Source organism: Lolium rigidum, chromosome 5 (genome assembly GCF_022539505.1).
Source record: "Lolium rigidum isolate FL_2022 chromosome 5, APGP_CSIRO_Lrig_0.1, whole genome shotgun sequence".
NCBI classification, from domain to species: domain Eukaryota; kingdom Viridiplantae; phylum Streptophyta; class Magnoliopsida; order Poales; family Poaceae; genus Lolium; species Lolium rigidum.
The window spans coordinates 162,674,842-162,684,430 of record NC_061512.1 but is presented as its reverse complement, the minus strand read 5'-3'; positions in this window follow the sequence as shown (position 1 = coordinate 162,684,430).

Genomic DNA, 9,589 nt, shown 5'->3' with positions numbered 1-9,589 from the left:
TAATCTTTGCGGGTCTTAAAATAATTGAGGGAGTATACTCATGTGACAGCCTATATGGTTACATCAAATTGGCGAGATATAGAAGCATAACATACTTGCTATAGAAGTTGCAAAAGACGGGTCTATTGTGCTTTCGTGATCTTCAATAGATTGATAGTTAGTCGGCGACGATGTAATGTTTAATTAGTGACGTGCGTGCGGACAGCCGCACTAACATTGGGCAGTACCGTCACCCATGAAGGGCCTTGGTTGTTCATATTTTAGAGGTTGTAGTTGCATTATATTTTCCTTTTTCTTCATTCGTATCATTAGTCTGTAAAAGAAATCTCACCTTTTTACCTAGGTTCAATCATGTATCTTACGCCTAGAAGTGTTTCTATGTGTTAGGAATAGCCATATGTATGTTTTATGGAAAAATAAAATTTTAATATTGCCTTTTTAGTAAAGCTTTTATAGTTGTTATTTCCCTATGCAAATATTATATATAGAAACATTATTATTCTGACTCATGTATATCGGTATTTAACCATCCAACAAACATGTTGCTGCATTATAAAAGTATTAGTTCATGAGATTTGTAGAAAATGATGATAACAAAATAAAAGGAGTATACATATTCTAATTTATTTAATTGTTGAATAAGCATTAATGAATGATCTTACGTGAATAAAATGTATATCTAAATACACTATAGTAAACCATTTCATATAAATCTATAAAAAAGAGGGGAAAAAGTGAAGAAAATGAAGGAAATACAAAAATAATTCAATATTACTAACATGTCAACTTATCACAAATCTAGCCGCGCGAATGCGCGGGCCACTGCGCTAGTTTGGTTGGAAACAGAAAATACTTCATGTGGTAATTGGTATATGGTCTTGAATAATTTGATACTTGGCAATTGTTCTGAGTTCTCAAGTAGATCATGTTTAAGCTCTTGCATCATGTAGTTTAAACCTATTAATGAAGAACTACCATAGAGCTTGTTGAAATTTGGTTTGCATGATTGGTCTCTCTAAAAGTCTAGATATTTTCTGGTAAAAGTGTTTGAACAACAAGGAGACAGTGTAGAGTCTTATAATGCTTGCAATATGTTCTTATGTAAATTTTGCTGTACCGGTTCATACTTGTGTTTGCTTCAAACAACCTTGCTAGCCCAAAGCCTTGTACTGAGAGGGAATGCTTCTCGTGCATCCAAAACCTTGAGCCAAAACCCATGCCATTTGTGTCCACCATATCTACCTACCATGTGGTATTTCTCTGCCATTCCAAAGTAAATTGCTTGCGTGCTACCTTTAAAATTTCATTCCTCGTCTTTGCAATACATAGCTCATGGGAAAGTAGCCTAAAAAACTATTGTGGTGATGAATATGTCGCTTATGTATCTTATTTCTTATAAGTTGCTTGTTGAGCGGTAACCATGTTTATGGGGACGCCATCAACCGTTACACCTTTGTTGAATATCATGTGAGTTGCTATGCATGTTCGTCTTGTCTGAAGTAAGGGTGATTTATCATGATTAAATGATTTGAGTATGCATATTGTTAGAGAAGAACATTGGGCCGCCAACCAAAGCCATGTATCATGGTGGAAGTTTCAGTTTAGACATTAATCCTCAATCTCTTATAAGTATATTATCTGTTGTTGAATGCTTAAGCATTAAAGAGAAGTCCATTATCTGTTTTCTATGTTGTCCCGGTATGGATGTCCTCAAGTTGAGATTTATCAAAAATGAGAAATCAAATGCGATCTATCTCCTTGGACCTTTGTACATGTGACATAGAGGTACCCCTTTGTGACACTTGGTTGAAACATATGTAATGCAATGATAATCCATCGAAATCCGAGCTAATTAGGACAAGGTGCGAGCACTATTGGTATTCGATGCATGAGGCTTGCAACTTATAGGATGTTTTATGCATAACACATATGGATTATTACCAAAATTGTTTCCATGTTTTCAAAATAAAAAGCTCTAGCACATGAGTAATCCCTGCTTCCCTCTGCGAAGGGCCTTTCTTTTACTTTATGTTGAGTCAGTTTACCTACTTCTTTCCATCTTAGAAGCAAACACTTGTGTCAACTGTGTGCATTGATTCTTACATACTTGTTTATTTGCATTCATCATATTACTTTGTATTGACAATTATCCATGAGATATACATGTTGAAGTTGAAAGCAACTGCTGAAACTTATATCTTCCTTTGTGTTGCTTCAAAACCTTCTATTAAGAATCTATTGCTTTATGAGTTAACTCTTATGCAAGACTTATTGATGCTTGTCTTGAAAGTACTATTCATGAGAAGTCTTTGCTATATGATTCGGTTGTTTAGTCATTATCTTTACCATTGCTTTGAATCACTTCATTCATCTCATATGCTTTACAATAGTATTGATCAAGATTATGATAGTAGCATGTCACTTCAGAAATTATCCTTGTTATCGTTTACCTACTCGAGGGCGAGTAGGAACTAAGCTTAGGGATGCTTGATACGTCTCAAACGTATCTATAATTTCTTATGTTCCATGCTAGTTATATGACAATACTCACATGTTTTATATACACTTTACATCATTTTGATGCATTTTCCGGCACTAACCTATTAACAAGATACCGAAGCGCCAGTTCCTGTTTTCTGTTGTTTTTGGTTTCATAAATCCTACACAGGAAATATTCTCGGAATTGGACGAAACAAAAGCCCACGGTCTTATTTTGCATGGAGCCTTTCAGAAGTCCGAAGAGGAGACGAAGAGGGGCGACGAGGCGGCCACACCCTAGGGGTCTATGTTATTTGTCGTAATGCCCTAAGTAAATCTCATAGTAGTCATCATGATATGTATGTGCATTGTTATGCCCTCTCTATTTGTCAATTGCCCAACTGTAATTTGTTCACCCAACATGCTATTTATCTTATTGGAGAGACACCACTAGTGAACTGTGGACCCCGGTCCATTCTTTTACATCTGAAATACAATCTATCGCAAACTCGATTTCTCTGCTGTTCTTCGCAAACAAACATCATTCTCCACACCATACGTTTAATCCTTTGTTTACAGCAAGCCGGTGAGATTGACAACCTCACTGTTAAATTGGGGCAAAGTATTTTGATTGTGTTGTGCAGGTTCCACGTTGGCACCGGATTCCCTGGTGTTGCGCCGCACTACATGATACGTCTCCGACGTATCGATAATTTCTTATGTTCCATGCCACATTATTGATGATATCTACATGTTTTATGCATACTTTATGTCATATTTATGCGTTTTCCGGAACTAACCTATTGACGAGATGCCGAAGGGCCAGTTGCTGTTTTCTGCTGTTTTTGGTTCCAGAAATCCTAGTAAGAAAATATTCTCGGAATTGGACGAAATCAACGCCTAGAGTCTTAGAATTGGACGAAGCTTCCAGAACACCCGAGAGCCGCCAGAGAGGGGCCACAGGGCCACCAGATGACACCCTGGCGCGGCCAGAGGAGGGGCCACGCCCCCCTGTTGTGTCGTCGCCCCGTCAGCCTTCCGACTCTGCCTCTTCGCCTATTTAAGCCTCCCCGACCTAAAACCTCGAGACGGAAAAGCCACGGTACGAGAAACCTTCCAGAGCCGCCGCCATCGCGAAGCCAAGATCTGGGGGACAGGAGTCTCTGTTCCGGCACGCCGCCGGGACGGGGAAGTGCCCCGGAAGGCTCCTCCATCGACACCACCGCCATCTTCATCAACGCTCGCTTGTCTCCCATGAGGAGGGAGTAGTTCTCCATCGAGGCTAAGGGCTGTACCGGTAGCTATGTGGTTCATCTCTCTCCTATGTACTTCAATACAATAATCTCATGAGCTGCCTTACATGATTGAGATTCATATGATGATGCTTGTAATCTAGATGTCATTATGCTAGTCAAGTGGGTTTTACTTATGTGATCTCCGGAGACTCCTTGTCCCACGTGTGTAAAGGTGACAGTGTGTGCACCGTGTGGGTCTCTTAGGCTATATTTCACAGAATACTTATTCACTGTTATGAATGGCATAGTGAAGTGCTTATTTATATCCCTTTATGATTGCAATGTGTTTTGTATCACAATTTATTTGTGTGCTACTCTAGTGATGTTATTAAAGTAGTTTATTCCTCCTGCACGGTGTAATGGTGACAGTGTGTGCATCGTGTAGTACTTGGCGTAGGCTATGATTGTGATCTCTTGTAGATTATGAAGTTAACTATTGCTATGATGGTATTGATGTGATCTATGCCTCCTTTCGTAGCGTGAAGGTAACAGTGTGCATGCTATGTTAGTACTTGGTTTGGTTATGTTGATCTGTCATGCACTCTAAGGTTATTTAAACATGAACATCGAATATTGTGGAGCTTGTTAACTCCGGCATTGAAGGTTCATGTAATCCTACACAGTTAGTGGTGTTCATCATCCAACAAGAGAGTGTAGAGTCTAGCATCTATCTATTTATTCTGTTATGTGATCAATGTTGAGAGTGTCCACTAGTGAAAGTATGATCCCTAGGCCTTGTTCCTAAATATCGCTACCGCTGCTTGTTTACTTGTTTTACTACATCCGTACTTCCTGCAATATTACCACCATCAACCACACGCCGGCAAGCACTTTTACAGGCGCCGTTACTACTACTCATATATATTCATACCACCTGTATTTCACTATCTCTTCGCCGAACTAGTGCACCTATTAGGTGTGTTGGGGACACAAGAGACTTCTTGCTTTGTGGTTGCGGGGTTGCATGAGAGGGATATCTTTGACCTCTTCCTCCCCGAGTTCGATAAACCTTGGGTGATCCACTTAAGGGAAACTTGGCTGCTGTTCTACAAACCTCCGCTCTTGGAGGCCCAACACTTGTCTACAAGAATAGAAGCACCCGTAGACATCAAGCACTTTTCTGGCGCCGTTGCAGGGGAGGAAAGGTAAAAGGCACTCATACTCCGGTCCCAGGTAAAGTACTTTTCTGGCGCCGTTGTGTGTGTGCTCGAAGCTATTTCCTTTAGGGCATCTCCAACCGGGCGACCCAAACGGACGCGCTGGGCCGTCCGTTTTGGGCCGTTTGCGTGGCCGCCCGGACACGCGGACAGCGCCCCGCGTCCGTGTGTCCGTTTGGGTCGCACGCGGCGCCCAACGCGGCGACCCAAAGAGACGCCACGTGGTTCGTCTTCGTTGCGCGGCGCTGCGCCATGGCAGGCTGATGACCCACAAGTATAGGGGGTGTATCGTAGTATCTTCGATAAGTAAGAATGTCGATCCCAACGAGGAGCAGAAGGTGTTGACAAGCAGTTTCGATGAAGGTTTCACTGTAAATGCTCACGAGACAAGTATTCAGGGGGTTTTGATGTAACAGATGAAGTAAGTACGAGTAAGTAAAATGCGAGAGAAATAATTGCAGCGAGTGGCCCAATCCTTTTTAGCACAAAGGACAAGCCGGTTTGTTTACTTATAATGACCAAACGTTCTCGAGGACACACGGGATTTTAGTCTAGTGCTTTCGCTACATACGACTGATTAATCTTCATTGTTTTGATAAGTGTTGTGTGGGTGAACCTGTGCTAATGTACCGCCCTTCCTAGGACTAATACATACTTGTGATTATACCCCTTGCAAGCATCCGCAACTACAAGAAAGTAATTAAGATAAATCTAACCACGGCCTTAAACTACGAGATCCTGCGATCCCTCCTGCATCGATATACCAACGGGGGTTTAGGTTTCGTCACTCCGGCAACCCCGCAATTGGCAAACGAGTACAAGATGCATTCCCTAGGCCCATAAATGGTGAAGTGTCGTGTAGTCGACGTTCACACGACACCACTAGAAGAATAACACCACAACTTAAATATCATAACATTGAATATTACTCAACCATAGTTCACTACTAACATTTAGACTTCACCCATGTCCTCAAGAACTAAACGAACTACTCACGAGACATCATATGGAACATGATCAGAGGTGATATGATGATGAATAACAATCTGAACATGAACTTGGTTCAATGGTTTCACTCAATAGCATCAACAACAAGTATGAATAGATACCGGGAGAGTTTCCCCTATCAAACAATCAAGATCAAACCCAAATTGCTATGGCGGTGACGATGTCCAGCGGTGGAGATGGCGGTGATGATGGTGGAGATGATGATGATGGTGATGGAGATGATGTCCAGCTCGATGGCGGTGACGATGGCGTCGATTTCCCCCTCCGGGAGGGAATTTCCCCGGCGGATTCCTGCCCGCCGGAGAGCTCTTTTCTCTCTGGTGTTCTCCGCCCCGCGAGGCGGCTGCAACCCTTCGTGAGGATTCCTTCGTGGCTTAGGTCTTCGGGACGAAGGGTTTCGCGAAGAAAAGGAGGCGAAAGGGGTCGTGGGCCCCCGGACCACATGGCGGCGCGGCCGGGGCATGGGCCGCGCCGCCTAGGGTGTGGGCCCACCCCGGGTCCTCCTGGCCCCTCCTTCGGCTTCCTTCGTCATTTGGAAAAATAGGATTTTTGGTAAAACTCCCTTCCACGAGTTGATCTTCCGAAATATTGCATTCGACGGTGCTTTTTCCAGCGGGAATCCCGGCTCCGGTGCTCGATCTCCAAATAATCATGAAACATGCAAAATAGATGAAATAACATAAGTATTGTGTTCCAATATGAAATATATCAATGAATAACGACAAATTATGATATAAAATAGTGATGCAATTTGGACGTATCAACTCCCCCAAGCTTAGACTTCGCTTGTCCCCAAGCGAAGCGAACTCCGTAAACAGGTCCACATGTTTATGGAGTGAAGAGTCGATAAATAAAATACGGACAAGAAGCATCATATTCATTCACACAAGACATTATAGTAAACAACTTCCTCATATAATTCAACTTGAAACAAGTATAAGGTAATCACAAATAAAGGTGCATAAGGAATCATAATTGGTGATGGCAAACTTTGTTCTTGGTCAGAGAACATTTAACAAATTATATTCATCTATTGAGCAGTGCTCTCATATTAAAAGCTTATGGTAAACTTGCATACTCAATCATATTAATCATTGATGACTTCAAAGCTATATTCATTCAAGGTAAAACTTGTACTAAACAAGAAAGAGTAAAAACATGATGAAGCAAATCACAATATAATAGTTTGATCACAACAACTCAAATACTTGCTTGAGATGGAGGGAAATAGGTTTACTGACTCAACATAAAGTAAAAGACAGGCCCTTCGCAGAGGGAAGCGAGAGATTAAATCATGTGCTAGAGCTTTTTCAATTTTGAAATCATATAAAGAGAATAAAAGTAAAGTTTTGAGAGGTGTTTGTTGTTGTCAACGATTGGTAGCGGGTACTCTAACCCCTTGCCAAACAGGACCTCCAAAGAGCGGCTCCCATGAAGGACGTTATCTCTACCAAGCAAGGTAGATCATCCCTCTTCTCTTTTGTTTACACATGTACTTTAGTTTATTTTTAAGGATGACACTCCCCCCAACCTTTGCTTACACAAGCCATGGCTAACCGAATCCTCGGGTGCCTTCCAACAATCTCATACCATGGAGGAGTGTCTATTGCAAAATTAAGTTGCTTACGATGAATCGAGGGCAAAACATGTGAAGAGAATTATTAATGAAAGTTAATTAATTGGGGCTGGGAACCCGTTGCCGGCTCTTATTGCAAAATTATAGGATAAGTGGATGAAGCCACTAGTCCTTTAGTGGAGGCTGCCTAACAAGACTGAAAGATAAAACACCACATACTTCCTCATGAGCTATAAAACATTGACACAAATAAGAAGTAATAAGTTTTGAATTGTTTAAAGGTAGCACATGAAGTATTTACTTGGAATGGCAGACAATACCATGCAGTAGGTAGGTATGGTGGACACAAATGGCATAGGTTTGGGTTCGAGGTTTGGATGCACGAGAAGTATTCCCTCTCAGTACAGGTCTTTGGCTAGCAAGGTTAATTAGCAAGCATAAGAGTTGAGGTGAAACAAACAAATATACATGTGATAGAAACGATCATGCATCTTACTTGTAAACACAAACAGTTTTAACTTTAGAATACTAAGCTAAGAACTGATAAGAAAGATAATAATATCTTCTACATGTACTTCCTCTATTCATCTAAAACTCAAAGTGTTGTTGCTATTGACCATTGCTAAGTTTGCCAAAACCAAATAGATTAACTCAATACTCCCAAAGTGGTACCAATACTAAAATCAAGATCAATCATATAGTAGAAATTGCAAACTAAAATAAGGTGTGCAATATGTAAATGATAAGACTTCTCATTAATATTCCATAACGATAACTCACACCAAGGGATACATAGACAAACTAAAGGAGAGATACTTCCATACTCGCAACCCATCTCATACGATAACTTCCCTACTCATGATATGACACTACTTGATAGTAAAAAGTAAAAGGTAATGATAATGTGATACCGCGGCACTCCCCAAGCTTGGAACAAACCAAGGGGATGCCAATACCGATGATGGATTACTCCTTTGGTGATGGTGGTGATGAATTCCCGTCTTCAGACTTCCAAGATAGAGGCTCTCCATCAACAAATGACATCTTGGTCTCGGGAATCATGAAACTAGCAGCACGGCTTATATGTTTAAACCTGTTTTCATACTCACAGTTCTGATTATGGATGTCATAGAGTTGAGCTTGGAGTTTGTTGGTGGTGTCGTGAAGTGAGAGGATGTCGCCCCATAGCTTTGCAGTTTCCTTCTCGTGCTCAGCAACGAGTTCAGACACAATCTTGTGAAAGATATCCACTTCACGCTCGGCCATCTTCTTGTAATAGAAGACCTCTTGTTCTAGCTTCTCCATCCTGTCTTCCAAGCTTCCTTCTCCTTTGGGACCTTGAACATCTTTGATCTGCAGTTTTCCCTCGACGAGCATCAACTCCTTTGGATGCATCCTCAGCTCCTCCATGTACAAGTTGCCAACATCCTTGCGAGGAGTTGTCCTTCGGAGTTCCCGATGAAGACATGATGGCTCTAGACCTAAAATAAATCCTGGCGAAACAGCTCGAAACAAAACACGTCGAGAAAACGATATACGGACCTCCGGGGTCCGGGGATTTTATAATAAAAATTTTCAGAACAAACGGAAAGTACCAGATCGAACCAGAGTCGGAAAGGGGCGACGAGGCGGCCAGACCACATGGCGGCGCGGGCCCAGGCCAGGCCGCGCCGGCCTGTGGTGCCACGCCCTCGTGCATCCTTTCCACTCCGTTTCGAACTCGTAATTTTTCATATTTTCCAAAAACAACAAAAATAATGTTCGGAAAGTAAATCGCGATCTTTTCGTTACCAGTACTGTTACCTATTCAAAGTTGAGTTCTGGCGGACTGTCAATTTGTCCCTTGATGAAAGCCTCCGGTGTTTCCACTCGAATAATATCAACATCAACATTATAAGAATCACCCGAGATATAATGCTTGAGTCTTTGTCCATTCACCACTTGCGTAGCATTGCCTTGGAGAGAGCTAATTTTAATTGCTCCTGAACGATACACCTCCTCAACAACATATGGTCCTTCCCATTTCGAGAGTAATTTCCCGCAAAGAATCCGAGACGAGACCGATACAATAGGAC